This window comes from Rhinoderma darwinii, chromosome 9 (genome assembly GCF_050947455.1).
Source record: "Rhinoderma darwinii isolate aRhiDar2 chromosome 9, aRhiDar2.hap1, whole genome shotgun sequence".
In the NCBI taxonomy this organism is placed as follows: domain Eukaryota; kingdom Metazoa; phylum Chordata; class Amphibia; order Anura; family Rhinodermatidae; genus Rhinoderma; species Rhinoderma darwinii.
Genome location: NC_134695.1, coordinates 86,609,951 through 86,626,624, shown reverse-complemented (window position 1 = coordinate 86,626,624; position 16,674 = coordinate 86,609,951). Strand labels below are relative to the sequence as shown.

At 45.9% G+C, this 16,674-nt stretch overlaps 1 protein-coding gene across 1 annotated transcript in view; it reads left to right on the top strand.

Moving 5' to 3' along the window:
- The first annotated feature begins 9,338 nt into the window (after positions 1–9,338).
- Positions 9,339–16,674, top strand: part of ZNF536 (zinc finger protein 536) — a 575,107-nt gene continuing 567,771 nt past the window's right edge. The window contains exon 1 of the mRNA XM_075838400.1: positions 9,339–9,445. The gene's annotated coding sequence lies outside the window, so the exon portion shown is untranslated. The remainder of the gene's footprint in view (positions 9,446–16,674) is intronic.

Below are 16,674 nucleotides of genomic sequence, written 5' to 3'. Positions count from 1 at the left end.
GGGTTGTTTATCGCTTACGAGACGTTGGAATATCAAGTTTTATATTGAAAACTCATCTGACTAATTGATGCTAAAAGAGTCGGGATCCTTGTGCGCTTTCTGCAAATTAACATTTAAAAGAGTTTAACATCTGCACGCCGCTGCCGTAAAAATGTATCGGCGCGAGGAGAAGGTGCTTGTCACGGTTTATGTCGCCATACATCCCACTTTATACAGCTGCCAGCAAATAGGCCTCAGTTTATCGGTGCCTGCCCTCAGATAGTTCAAGAATAACCATCTCTCTGCAAAGCATGTGCCCTGGGATTTTTAAAGGGAACCATGACAGGCGTAAGTGCCAGTCCGTATTCGCGTGCCAGTAAAGATGCCCTAAAAAAAAACTAAACTAGAGGAATATAAAACACAACCCCATAGTGCCAATCAGGGGCTGGAGGGGTCACATTATTCCCTAGAAACATAGAGGGAGAGGAGGAATTGTCTATAGCAACCAATCAGATTCCAGCTCTCATATTTCAGCTGCCGGACTCCTGCGCCATTCCATTGCTCTAGTTTTATTAAATCTCCCCCAAAAAATATTTTGTTTCTGGAACTAAACCTCAAACTGAACATGTATTTGTATGTAGGTTTTTGTTAGTGGTGGTGCAGCTGTCTGCTGAGAAGAGGATGAAATGGTATTTCTGCTGTACTGATAATTTGTTACATTTCTTTCTGCACTGATACATTGTATCAGTCTGAGGTCCAGACTATTTATCTCACAGAGGATTGTCTAGACTGCATACAAATGTAGCAAACCACCAGCTGTGAGAAGTATTAGGCCATGTTCAGACACTGAGTATTCTGTCACGATTAGGTTATGTTCACACAGAGTTTTTTTACGAGTTTTTTGACGCGGAAACCGCGTCGCAAAACTCGTCAAAAACGGCCCGAAAATGCCTCCTATTGATTTCAATGGGAGGCGGAGGCGTCTTTTTCCCACGAGCGGTAAAACCGTCTCGCAGGAGGAAGGCTATGTTCACACTGAGTTTTTTGCAGGCGGAATTTCTGCCTCAAAATTCCGTTTGGAAGTTTGAGGCAGATTTTCCTCTCCCTGCACGCCGATTTGCGCGGGATTTTTCGCTCGCGGCCATTGAGCACCGCGGGAATAAAACGCAGCGAAATACGCTTTCTCTGCCTCCCATTGATGTCAATGGGAGGTCAGAGGCGTAAACGCCCGAAGATAGGGCATGTCTCTTCTTTCTCCCGCGAGACGGTTTTAACGCTCGCGGGAAAAAGACGCCTTTGCCTCCCATTGAAATCAATGGGAGGCATTTTCAGGCAGTTTTTGACGAGTTTTGCGACGCGGTTTCCGCGTCAAAAAACTTGTCAAAAAACTCTGTGTGAACATAGCCAAAGAAGGGATATGCCCTATCTTCGGGCGTTTACGCCGCTGACCTCCCATTGACATCAATGGGAGGCAGAGAAAGCGTATTTCGCTGTGTTTTATGCCCGCAGCGCTCAATGGCCGCGGGCAAAAAACGCAGCGAATAACTTTGCGAAAATCGGCGTGCAGGGAGAGGAAATTCCACCTGCAAAAAACTCTGTGTGAACATAGCCTTAGGCCCTGTTCACACTGAGTATTTTGACTAGCTTTTTGGAGTGGAAACCGCTCCGCAAAACTCGTCAAAAACTGGCCGAAAATGCCTCCCATTGATTTCAATCGGAGGCGGGGGTGGTTTTGTCCCGCGAGCAGTAAAACCGCCTCGTGGGAGAAAGAAGTGACATGTCCTATCTTCGCGCGTTTACGCCTCTGACCTCCCATTGACATCAATGGGAGGAAGAGAAAGCGTATTTAGTGGAGTTTTTTGCCCGTAGCACTCAATGGGTGCGAGCTAAAAACGCCGCGAAAATCGCGGCAAACGACATGCAGGAAGGACAAAATCTGCCTCAAAATCCCAAACGGAATTTTGAGGCAGAATTTTCCTCCTGCAAAAAACTCTGTGTGAACGAGGCCTTAGGGTATGTTCACACGGCCTATTTTCTGCCATTTTTCGGGCCGTAAACGCCTGAAAAACGGCCGAAACATCTGCCCATTAATTTCAATGGGAAAACAGCGTTCTGTTCCGACGGAGCGTTTTTCGCTGCATTTTTTTACACGTAAAAAAACGGCAGCGAAAAACAAGTGCAGGACACTTCTTGGGACGTTTTTGGAGCCGTTTTCCATAGACTCTATTGAAAAAAGCTCCAAAAACGGCCGTAAAAAAACCGCGAGTGGCACAAAAAACGTCTAAAAATCAGGAACTGTTTTCTCTTGAAAACAGCTCCGTATTTTGAGACGTTTTTGACTCTGCGTGTGAACATAGCCAAACTGCACATTCTGATGCAAATAAGTTCTATTGAATTCCAACGTGCGGATCCGCTGCGTATTTCTGCCGCAGATTTTCTAAACAATCCACAGCAGATTTTTCTATGCCAAATCCGTGCCGTGTCACCATTTCTTTATGTCTGTGCAAATTTTCAGCCGCTGGATGTAAACAATGTGTTCATTCACAATCACTGATCTTTCTTTGTTATCAATGAATGTAAACAACATTTCCATTCACTGATCGAAAGCAAAAATCTTGAAAATGAGCAAGAATTTAAGCACTTGATTACATACGACGACTCTGCAGACAGTATAACACATGGTGGGCTTAGATACAGCAGCTCAGCAGCTATGTAACACATGATAAGATTAGAAACATCAGATCACATATAATATGCTTAGATACACTGGCACAGCAGAAAGTATCATGGTAGGCTTAGATACAGCGGCTCAGCAGACAATATCACACATGATAGGCTTAGATACATCAACTAAGCAGATAGTATGACACAGTATAGATACATTGGCTCAGCAGACAGTATCACACATGATAGGCTTAGATACAGCGGCTCAGCAGACAGTATCACACATGATAGGCTTAGATACAGAAGCTCAGCAGACAGAATCACACATGATAGGATTAGATACAGCAGCTCAGCAGACAGTATCACACATGATGGGATTAGATACAACGGCTCAGCAGACAGTATCACACATGATAGGCTTAGATACAGCGGCTCAGCAGACAGTATCACACATGATAGGCTTAGATACAGTATCACACATGATAGGCTTAGATACAGCAGCTCAGCAGACAGTATCACACATGATAGGCTTAGATACAGCGGCTCAGCAGACAGTATCACACATGATAGGCTTAGATACAGCAGCTCAGCAGACAGTATCACACATGATAGGCTTAGATACAGCGGCTCAGCAGACAGTATCACACATGATAGGCTTAGATACAGCAGCTCAGCAGACAGTATCACACATGATAGGCTTAGATACAGCGGCTCAGCAGACAGTATCACACATGATAGGCTTAGATACAGCAGCTCAGCAGACAGTATCACACATGATAGGCATAGATACAGCAGCTCAGCAGACAGTATCACACATGATAGGCTTAGATACAGCGGCTCAGCAGACAGTATCACACATGATAGGCTTAGATACAGAAGCTCAGCAGACAGAATCACACATGATAGGATTAGATACAGCAGCTCAGCAGACAGTATCACACATGATGGGATTAGATACAACGGCTCAGCAGACAGTATCACACATGATAGGCTTAGATACAGCGGCTCAGCAGACAGTATCACACATGATAGGCTTAGATACAGTATCACACATGATAGGCTTAGATACAGCAGCTCAGCAGACAGTATCACACATGATAGGCTTAGATACAGCGGCTCAGCAGACAGTATCACACATGATAGGCTTAGATACAGCAGCTCAGCAGACAGTATCACACATGATAGGCTTAGATACAGCGGCTCAGCAGACAGTATCACACATGATAGGCTTAGATACAGCAGCTCAGCAGACAGTATCACACATGATAGGCTTAGATACAGCGGCTCAGCAGACAGTATCACACATGATAGGCTTAGATACAGCAGCTCAGCAGACAGTATCACACATGATAGGCATAGATACAGCAGCTCAGCAGACAGTATCACACATGATAGGCTTAGATACAGCAGCTCAGCAGACAGTATCACACATGATAGGCTTAGATACAGCAGCTCAGCAGACAGTATCACACATGATAGGCTTAGATACAGCAGCTCAGCAGACAGTATCACACAGGATGGATACAATCGCTCAGCAGCTCAGCAGACAGTATCACACATGATAGGCTTAGATACAGCAGCTCAGCAGACAGTATCACACATGATAGGCATAGATACAGCAGCTCAGCAGACAGTATCACACATGATAGGCTTAGATACAGCAGCTCAGCAGACAGTATCACACATGATAGGCTTAGATACAGCAGCTCAGCAGACAGTATCACACATGATAGGCTTAGATACAGCAGCTCAGCAGACAGTATCACACATGATAGGCTTAGATACAGCAGCTCAGCAGACAGTATCACACATGATAGGCTTAGATACAGCAGCTCAGCAGACAGTATCACACAGGATGGATACAATCGCTCAGCAGCTCAGCAGACAGTATCACACATGATAGGCTTAGATACAGCAGCTCAGCAGACAGTATCACACATGATAGGCATAGATACAGCAGCTCAGCAGACAGTATCACACATGATAGGCTTAGATACAGCAGCTCAGCAGACAGTATCACACATGATAGGCTTAGATACAGCATCTCAGCAGACAGTATCACACATGATAGGCTTAGATACAGCAGCTCAGCAGACAGTATCACACATGATAGGCTTAGATACAGCAGCTCAGCAGACAGTATCACACATGATAGGCTTAGATACAGCAGCTCAGCAGACAGTATCACACAGGATGGATACAATCGCTCAGCAGCATACTGTTGGTTAGGCCCTAGGTTTCTATTGTATATAAGTAATATTAATGATAGGAGGATTCTTTAGGTGCTGGAAATTGCTATGAATTAGAAATGATGTCTGATAATTGGGAAATAGCTGCAATGGTTGACTTGTGGTCAGTGAGAGGTGATGGAGACGATGTGTAATATGCAGACAATTTAAATGTAATTACAAATGAAATGCAATTTTTAATATCTCGTAAAATTAAATGGAACTGAACAATGAGATATATGTCATGCGAGAACCTGTATATTTAACAGTATACGTATTTGAGCTGATTGGCCGTTTAAAGTGATGCGATGGCAGAGCACTCACCATACTGGTCTCACCCAATATACTACATCCTCCTCACCCTCCCTTACAGGCTACATCCATGTGCCACACTGCACCCATAACCCTACAGGCTACATCCATGTGCCACACACTGCACCCATAAACCTACAGGCTACATCCATGTGCCACACTGCACCCATAACCCTACAGGCTACATCCATGTGCCACACTGCACCCATAACCCCACAGGCTACATCCATGTGCCACACTGCACCCATAACCCTACAGGCTACATCCATGTGCCACACTGCACCCATAACCCCACAGGCTACATCCATGTGCCACACTGCACCCATAACCCTACAGGCTACATCCATGTGCCACACTGCACCCATAACCCTACAGGCTACATCCATGTGCCACACTGCACCCATAACCCTACAGGCTACATCCATGTGCCACACTGCACCCATAACCCTACAGGCTACATCCATGTGCCACACTGCACCCATAACCCTACAGGCTACATCCATGTGCCACACTGCACCCATAACCCCACAGGCTACATCCATGTGCCACACTGCACCCATAACCCTACAGGCTACATCCATGTGCCACACTGCACCCATAACCCTACAGGCTACATCCATGTGCCACACACTGCACCCATAACCCTACAGGCTACATCCATGTGCAGGGGCGTAACTAGGAAAGACTGGGCCCCATAGCAAACTTTTGACTGGGCCCCCCCCCCTCTGCTGGGTATCACACAACCCCCCCCCCCCTTGTAGATAGTGCCTCCCTATAGATTCCACCACACAGCGCCCCCCTATAGATAGCACCATACACAGCCCCCTGTAGATAACGCCATACAGCCCCCTCTGTAGATAACGCCATACAGACCCCCTCTGTAGATAACGCCATACAGCCCCCCTGTAGATAACGCCATACAGTCCCCCCTGTAGAGAACGCCATACAGCCCCCCCTGTAGATAACGCCATACAGAACCCCTCTGTAGATAACGCCATACAGCCCCCTCTGTAGATTACGCCATACAGCCCCCCCCCAAAAAAAAAAGCGGCCTATAGTTTGTCCTACAAAAGACATGCATCCCCTATCCACAGGATAGGGGATACATGTGTGATCGCTGGCAGCGATAAGGAGACCGAAAGTTCCCCGAAGTTCTCCATGACTAACCTCGGACTTCTGGCGTCTGCGCAGTTCAAGAAAAATGAAAGGAGCGCTGGTCACGCATGCGCACAAGCACGACCGGTGCGCAAGTCATTTCCATGGAGCTGCAGACAGACTACGGAAGTCCGAGGTTTGCCATGGAGAACTTAGGGGGGACTTTCGGTCCCCCGTTCTCCTCATCGCTGGGCGTCCCAGCGATCCCACATGTATCCCTATCCTGTGGTTAGGGGATGCATGTCTTTTGTAGGAACAACCCCTTCAGTGGCGTCTCGCTGTAGCAGCCATAGCGGCTGCTAGCGGAGCCTGCGGCCATGGGAGGGGCCGTGCCGGCGGGTGGCACGGGCCCCCTCATGCTGCAGGCCCCGTAGAAGTCGCTACGGCTGCTATAGCGGTAGTTACGCCACTGCGCATAGGTTTGTACGGCATAAAACTACAGCTCCCAGCATGGCCGAAACAATGATAAGGATATGCTGGGAGATGCGGTTTCACAAAAAAAAATCATACCACCATCATCTCGCTGCAGATCATACAGTGACTACAATACTGATTAGAGGCAGAATAAACATTTACATTAAGTGACTCACCGGTGACGTCTCAGATTCTAGTTCTTTTCTTCTCACTCCGGTTCAGACATCTATGATGGATTTCTCCCGGCCATGACCCATTTCTGCAGTTTTCCGTTTAGATGTCTTCAGCTTCTCACTTTTAAAACATTTCTGCACCTGTAAACAAAGTTAAAATTCTCAACACCTCTAAATATAACTGTCACACACACACACACACACACACACACACCGTGCCCCCTGTAGATAGTGCCCCCTGTAGATAGTGACCTACATAGAAGCCCCTGTAGATAGTGCCCACATATGGACTCCAGAGCTGCAAGGCAATAGTGCTAACCACTGAGCCACCGTGCTGCCCTACATATAGCTTCCCCTATAGTTAGTGCTCCACGTATAGCCCACCTCTGTAGATATTGTCCCACATATAGCCCACCCCTGTAGACTGCGCACTACATATAGCCACCCTGTTGCTAGTGCCCCACAGGTAACCCACCCCTGTATATAGTGTCCCACACATAGCCCACCCCTATAGAAAGTACCTTAAAAAATAGCTCCCCTATAGATAGTGCTCTACATATAGCCCACCCCTGTATAGTGTCTCACATATACTGCCCCACATATAGACCCCCCTGTAGATAGTGGCCCACATCCCCACATACAGACCTCCCCTGTAGCTAGTGCCCCACATATAGACCCCCCCTGTATATAGTGGCCCACATATAGACCCCCCTGTATATAGTGGCCCCCACCCCCACATATAGACCCCCCTGTAGCTACTGCCCCACATATAGACCCCCCTATATATAATAGCCCACATAAAGACGACCCCCCCTGTAGATAGACCCCCCCCACTATAGATAATGCCATTCACATTTTTATGAGGAAAAAAATATATAAAGTTGACATACTCACATTCTCCGGTTCCCACGCTGTTCACTGGCGATGCAGACATGCTCTCTTCTGAGCATGTCTGCAGGAGCTGAACGAGCGTCCTCCAATGACGCTGATTGGCGGGGCAGAATGACTTGCCCCGCCAATCAGCACCTTCCAAGCATGGAAGCGGCGCGATGATGTCATCGCGCCGCTAGCCAATCATTGTCATTGTAAGGCACTGGATGGTCAGGCACGGAACATGCCCGGCCATTCAGTGCTAATACATGTATTTGGCTGCCGCTAGCACCGGGGCCCCCTCCGGTGCTAGCGACACCTACAGGCATGAGAGTGCCTGTGTAAGGCTCGTTGGCGCGGGCCCCACAGTAGCGGTGCTACCCCTGTAGCAGCCATAACGGCTGCTAGCGGCGCCACCGGGCATTTGGGAGGGCGTGTCGGCTGGCGGCACGGGCCCCCTCAAGCCCCGGGCCCCGTAGCAGCCGCTACTGCTGCTACCGCGGTAGTTACGCCACTGTCCATGTGCCACACTGCACCCATAACCCTACAGGCTACATCCATGTGCCACACTGCACCCATAACCCTACAGGCTACATCCATGTGCCGCACACTGCACCCATAACCCTACAGGCTACATCCATGTGCCACACTGCACCCATAACCCTACAGGCTACATCCATGTGCCACACTGCACCCATAAACCTACAGGCTATACTATCCCCTATACACTGCACCCATTATCCTACAGGCTACATAATATATTGCACACCGCACCCATTATCCTACCTGCTATATAATCCCCTACACACTTCACCCATTGTCCTACAGGCTGCATAATATCCTACACACTGCACCCATTATCCTACAGCCTATATAATTCCCTACACACTTCACCCATTATCCTACAGGCTCCGTAATACCCTACACACTTCACCCATTATCCTACAGGCTCCATAATATCCTACACACTGCACCCATTATCCTACCTGCTATATAATCCCCTACACACCGCACCCATTGTCCTACAGGCTCCATAATATCCTACACACTGCACCCATTATCCAACAGGCTCCATAATATCCTACACACTGCACCCATGGTCCAACAGGCTCCATAATATCCTACACACTGCACCCATGGTACAACAGGCTCCATAATATCCTACACACTGCACCCATGGTCCTACAGGCTCCATAATATCCTACACACTGCACCCATGGTCCTACAGGCTCCATAATATCCTACACACTGCACCCATGGTCCTACAGGCTCCATAATATCCTACACACCACCCATTATCCTACAGGCTACATAATATTTGGCACACTGCACCCATTATCCTACAGGTTACATGCATGTGCCAAACACTGCACCCATGTCCCACCAACAGTGGCCGGATCTGCTAATAAATCCCTCATGTCTATGGCCGGCTTACATGTCTCCTGTTAAGGAACAGTTTTCTCAGGGTGTTATAAAGTCCTGACTGCTGCTATTAATAAGGATAACTTTTTATTCTGCCCCTTCTTAGGACAAAGTTCTCGAACAAGAGAATTCGGGCATCCAGGTTGAGGAATAGACTCCCGGCTGTGTTTGAGCAGTGGAACCCAGCAAAGTTATCGAATATGGCGATTCCAGTGGCTCCCAAAACTGGTCAGTTTTTAACCTTCATTTCAAGTAGCGTTCCCCAAAAACCATTATTGTATCTTCTGCCTAAGGCTACAACTATTTGGCGGTGTACTTGCCCAAAACCCCATGGCAACATGTCTACCACACCATAGTGTCAACCAACCCATTCTTTCCAATCAGGGCCCTTGGGTCAGAACTGGCCTCAACACCAAGCAAACGTGGGCAGACGTCAGGTCCATTGGGTTTTTGGGTGTGCCCATGGTGATCTGGATTACAAAAACAATTCTATGCTTGTCAAGCTGAGGGTAGAGTAGATTATGTGCCTGCTTTAACTGTCACCCAAGATCTCACATATACCTTGAACTGGACTTGCCTTGGGTGACAGGGTCACAGTGGGCTCCCGATCTGCCTGTTCGTCTCACCCACTGGCCCGCCTATCTTAATTGTAGTCATGGTAGTAATGTCAGCTAAAAGGATAAGGGGGTCTTTCGAGTGCTCTTTATAGCAGTCAGTAGATCACAACATGAGCTGCTGCAATGTCTGCTATAGACACCTTTAACTTGGGGTACATTTTATGGGATACCTATGCATGCAGTGGCCCCTTCCAAATGCACTGGGCTCCAAGATCTTACCAGCTTGTCTTGGTGCTGACACTGGACTGGTTACCCCATGTGCTATCGTAGCCCACGACCATTGGCGTTACTGTACATCGACGCGCATAAGGCTCAACCGAACCTTCTGCCACGTAGTCTGAGCCTTATACACGATCCATAGTGTTCTCACAGCTCTATGAGAAATCTCATCCGAGAACAAAACTGCTGTCAGAAAATCTCCAACGCTCCAAACTTTTTATGACGAAGACGCAGAACATAATAATTCACAATTGCTGCAATTTGTAGGGTAAAATACACAGGATGCCCTGTGGCTGGCACTCTACATTTCATGGAAGCCATCAGCCTGGCAGTTCCCAGAGAAAGACGACAGTGATAAACATTTACCACAAATATCAACGGCCGCATTTATCTTTATTCAAATGGCTTTTTTTATTGTGCATCGATGGTCAAAATTAAAAATAAGCCCATTTCTTGCGGAATTGCCTTTTAACTGGAGCGACCTACAAGCTGTTCTGCATGTCCATCAGCGGAAGGTTTATTTCCCGGGAAAACGTCAAATGTTTCATATATGGAGATTCGAATGAACAACAAAGCGCAAATGAGACATCAGCTGAAGTGACGGAGCAGATCTCTGCTACCTGTTAATGTATATTGAATGTATAAAGAAAAAAAACAACAGGTTTAATCAAACATTTCCGAGACGCTCATTCTCCAAGTTAATGGCAACTGTTTGGCTGGGATATTAATGACACGTTTGCCTTTTGAAATATATGATTGTTATTATGATGTTACCATTTCAGAAAGCTATCAGTGTTTTAAGGTTGAATGGGTGCGGTAATATTCAGTTTGGTTGGATGTGCACAGAAAAAAAAGTGGCGTAAGGGGGGGGGGGTTTTGATATTTTTGTATTTCAATCATAAGAATCAGTTTAATACTTTTGCAAAATTTTTTTTTTTTTACTTTCTCTTTTTTTTTTTTAGTCCTCCAAATGCCAAAAATCGTAATAAACAAATACTCCACCGTTTTGTGTATACAGCTCCCATGCATAGATATGTGACTTTATGGTTAGTGACTGATCCTGCGGTCATGTGGTACCCCGCTATCCACTCTACACTCTTCTACTGGCTGAAAGATCTAGAGATGGACTGGCAGGTGCCTAAGCCCCCGGCATGACCTAGTAATTTCACCTTGCAGATGTGGTGACCAGGGGCGGAGCTAAAGGCTCTTGGGCCCTGGTGAAAGAATTCAGCTTGGACCCCCTTACACCTCCCCAACACCAACAGACTCCTGCGCATGCCTATGCCTAGCCGCCTTGCCCCACAGCCCCATGGATGCTCCCACAGTATAATTCCACCCATAGCTACCTCCACAGTATAATTCCACCCATAGCTACCTCCACATTATAATTCCCCCCATAGCTACCTCAACAGTATAATGCCCCCCATAGCTGTCCCATACAGTATAATGCCGCTCATACAGTATAATGCTCCCTCAGCAGCTACCATAGGAGCCCCCCGTCCCATACATTACCCAGTATAATGTCCCCATATGTACCTAATAGAAAAATAATAACACAATTACTTACCTATCCCCGTTCCCACGACAGGTGAAGGAGCTCCTTCTCCTCCACTGCACTGTGCCGTGAGTGACTCTGCACAGACCGGCGAGATGACGTCACTACATGGCGCCTGCCTGCGCCGAGCCGCTCGCGGCACAGTGAATGCTGGAGCAAGGCTACAGCATTGAATTGAACTGTATCTGCGTCCTGGGGACACAGATACAGTTGGAAGCGGGACCGTGCTGTGTGGCAAAATTAAAGCAACAGGTCTATAAATGATATTTGCCCACGGTAAATGCTTATCTGCTATTTACTTTCTTCAGGGGATTAGGACACATCTATGATTAGTGACTCCAGTTTTGGCTGCATTGTCTATTGGCGTCTGAGGTAGTCTGAAACTTCTTTTTCAGGGGTGTACATAGTGATATGGGGGCCACATAGCAAAGATTAAAATGGGATTGTTAATATGACCTGTGAGAGGGGGTCGCTGCACGTGTTCACCAGCACCCCCCATTAAAACAAGTTATTCAGCCAACCTGGGCTGGGCTCGCTCTCTCTAGGGGCCTCGTAGTAGTCACATGGTCTACCTCAATGTTTTGTATGCCCTTACTCCTTTATTGTCCATATCGGTCCCTTCCCCATGCTTTGCACTGCAGCTCTGCTTGTTAAGTTTGACTATTATGTATAACCACAACTAATGTCTAACAACTACATTTCCACACTCGGAAACATGATGAGAATCCCCCAAGAAAGAAGAGACTTCAGATAAGATTGAGAGATACCGCCTGATCCCACCCAAAATGGAACTTTCGGTGGAATTTAAATCCTATATACCAATGGTCTAAAACCTGTTGCTCTCCAGATTTTAAAAAAACTTCGGCAACCTGCGACTGTCAGGACATGATGAGTGTTGTAGATTTGCATTAGCTGGGGAGCCACAGGTTGGGGACCACTGCCGTACACTGATGCTGCTGCTTACAGCACCCTCTAGAGGTTGAGCTGTTGAATAACACAAGAATAATAATGAAATAAGTGGGGCTATCATAGCGTAGACTAGAGCTGGGGAGCAGTGAGAGCACGGGTTCAATGACGCTCTGTATCTATGTATATTCTGCACCTGCATTGGCTGGACCTAGAATAGGAGATGAATATTGAGATGTAATCCACTGCAATGTACAGTCTACAATAACCTTAATCTCCCTGTATTCTACAATTCCATTACTACTGTGCACCTCCAATTTGCACATCCTTAATTTGCAAAACAGCGGCCGGTCCGGCTCGATGCGGCGCGATTTACCCCAGTAATGCGAACCGTTGTATAATTCCACATAATTATATTAACATGCCGAGATAGTCTAGTCTTAAATTGATCATAGCACAGAATCTATTCATGCTTTGAAAGCTTTTTGTCATACTCACTGTTCCAGCAAAAAAAGATTTGCCCTGCAGGTCTGGGACAGGATAATGTCATTCTGTTGTGTTCCCAAAAAAAAAGAAAAAATACTCCCATCATTTACTGTTAGAACAAAATTACATATTTCTACTTTTTTTTTTTTAACCGAAAAGAATTTTTTTTTCATTTTAATTGACCTAGAAACTAAAACAATAGACAACAAGGCCGCAGTGAAATGTCATATTGTTCGGATGTGAGACGTTGCTGGATAGATGAGACAGTTAACGCTATGAGGGCTGGTTCAATGCAGAGCGGGAGAGACACAGACTAGATCCTGCAGGTTATAATAGTGCCGTAATTATTGTTTCTGCAGGTTCTCAGCACTGATTTTATATGTTGTATAGTGATCATTGAAATGGCTGATAACAGAGAACGATATCTGCACAGCAATGGGAGATGAAAAGACTTCACTCCACTCAAAACCTGTTACTGAATTCAACCTCAACCTCTCTCTTTAAATCCAAGTGCAAAGCTGAAAGGAGCTGGTGGGGCATGGGTGGGTGCTGGGTACCAGGGGCTTGAGGGGGTGCCACTCTGCCTTGGCCAAAGTATTTTAATACAAGAAATCATTGCTACAGGTAAAGGAAATGCTTTTAGGACTCTGCAGCGGTCCAGGAAGCTGAGATATGTGGGCTGTTTGATGGGTTCCTCACATTGTAGAGCTGCTTTAGCTTTTCTTTCTTTAACTAAAACAAATGTGGTTCTACAAGATCAAGATGGCATAAACGGAATTTCCTTTTGACCCTGTGAGGGAAAGAAAAGCTAAAGCTGCTCCACAATGTGAGAACCCCATCAAACAGCCCACATATCTCAGCTTCCTGGACCGCAATGAAGGTGTCAGAGTGAGAAGTTGGCTTTTAAGGGGTTTTCCTGTTTTGAATACGGGGACGTTTTGCAATGGGCCTGTCTGGATCGGCACAACACAGAAAAATAATAGCCAAGGGGCCGAGTGAGGTGTGGACAGAACACCCCTGTGTAAATAATTGCAATCGTTCTTTAGGTATGCCATGCGATAATTTGGTGTGATGTTTCTCTAAGAGCTAGTTCACAAGGAGTATTTTAGCGCTCTTTTTGACACGGAAACCAAGCTAAAAAATGGCCATTGATTTCAATGGGAGGCGGAGGCATTTTTTCCCGCAATCATTTTTTAAAAAAAAAGAAGCGACATGCCCTTTCTTCTGCGTTTCCGTCTCTGCGGTTTTCGCTGTGTATTTTTTCCTGCGGTGGCCAATGATCAAAAAACACCCCCAAAAAACATGGCAAAGAGAGTGCAGTCAGGTCAAAATCTGAATCAAAGTTCCTGAAGGAATTTTGAGGCTGATTTTTCCGCCTGCGAAAAACTCAGTCTGAACAGGGCCTTAGGGATCGGTTCTTTGTGTGTTTTTCTTCCATAGGCAGTTAGCGAGTGACAGGTTTGTGAGTGGTGTGTAGCGTGCTGCTCCTCAGTATAGGAGTGTACTGTCACTCTCCGGGTGGATCTGCGAGCTCTGCATGCATCGTGACCGACAAGCGCGTAACACAGTTAAGTGGGTAAGGTTTAGCAACCTGACATAAGAAGTGGGTTACTGGGTGAGTGTGTTGCAGCAGTGGTTGCGTAGAGAGCGGCTGTGTGGACCGCTGTGTTCATGGAATAGGTCGGCAGCATGAGGGAAGGCTTTGGCTGTGAGAGCTGAATAGATGGAAGAGGCAACCAAACTTCCTGTACACCACGAAGAGCTAAGTGGGGTCTACCTGAGAGAAGGTTCCTAAAAGAAGTAGAGAACGGCCCAACAGGGCGTTGGTGACTAGACTAAGGGTATGTTCACACGGCCTATAATCAGCCGTTTTTGGTCCGTAAACGTCCCGAAAAACAGCTAAAAATACGGAGGCTAAATGCCTCCAAACATCTGCCCATTGATTTCAATGAAAAAAATGGCCGTTCGTGCCTCGTAAAAAGACGTGCATGTCATTTCTTGAGCCGTATTTGGAGACGTTTTTCATTGGGTCAATAGATAAACAGCTCCAAAAAACGGCCGCAAAAAACGCCTGATTCATAAAAAACAGCAGAAAATCAGAGGCTGTTTTCCCTTGAAAACAGCTCCGTATTTTACAGACGTTTTTGGTTTGCCATGTGAACATACCCTAAGACAGATTTGAGTACCAAGAATTACAACAGGACGGGTGTTGACCACCAGTCCACTAGGACTGTTAAGTTGCTTATAACTAGGAGACTGTGCCTTAAGTGGAGAACCGCCAAGCTCAGAACTGTACATATTGTAACAGTTAAGCTTGTGAACTATTCTAATCTATGTTACCTGCTCCATTATTTACTGCGCCATTCCTCTGCGGGGCGCTTTAACGCCAAAACCCCTTACCTTACCTCTGACTCCATATCATTACACGAGCGCCGCTTGTGTGCCGTAGGGGGTTCAACTGCTGGGATTGTCATACCTCATTGATATGCCCCCTTTAACAATCGCATTACTCTCGCCCTTGTATGAACCTGATCTTGGGAAAGTTCCTGCAGGAGGTATATCGACGACGTCCTGCGCGTGCCGAACGTATATAAAAAAAAATTGCAAAAAGAAGCGATCTATAGAGTATTTTCTCATCAAGGCGAGGTACTATAAAACTGTTTATAAAATGAAACTAATGAGATTTGGAGCTCACAGATACCTGATATTAAGCTGTTTTGATGAGTGAGGCAAATTACTCTGGTTAACAAATGTAAAACCATCACTTTTATTGATACAGGTTTGTGTATGTGTGAAATTAATCAAAGCGTGGGTGTTGATGAACAGTTTCTGTAGAATTCTGTCAAAGGTTAAGAGCTAGTTATTTTTAAGAATGACATGAATCTACCAGAGACAGTGATTGCTTAAATGACCATTGTAATTACCAATTACTTCTTGAAGCAGAGAATATATTCACGGCATGCAGTCCTCTAAATACAGACAGGCATTAGCCCATTTACGAACTAATGCACATAATTTAGCTCCTGAAAAGGGCAGATGGGAACACAATGAAAGATATAATAGATACTGCCTAATATCATTCCCTAAGAATATTGGATTCATCAAAGATGAATATTACTTTATGTCACGTTGTTTTTTATAAACCAGTCAAAATATATTTCGTCTCATTTTTGCGCTCCGGATCGGAGGTGGCCAGGAGCCGGTGAAATACTGGATGGTCATTTTACAATAATAACTAGTTAAGAACGGCCGACTAGTTATGTTATCTATGGAAAAGACCAGGATTTTTTTTCTTTATCAGTCCAATTGCACTGTTCTGCGGATTCAAAATTGTGCAATTCTAAGCCACAAGGGAAATTAGAATGCAAACTCCTATGGTGTATGGAATGTGTATGAGGAAGTTCTGCCTATTATGTTAAATAATAATTTTAAAAAAATAGGGTGCTGGAGTTCTGGGGTCCCCTTTTCTATGCAAGGAGTTGAGGTTAGTCAAGACATAAAGCCCAAGAGGTAGGGGAGGTCTTGATCCACTCCTCAAGGGTCAAATTCATACCCAATGCAATAATACAGATCAGTAATGGGGCATCCATTGCTTGTTATAGGCCCATTCTTTACCCCTTTGGGTCTTTCTTTTTCCTCAAGAATCATGAATTTCAAACAACTATGACCTCTCT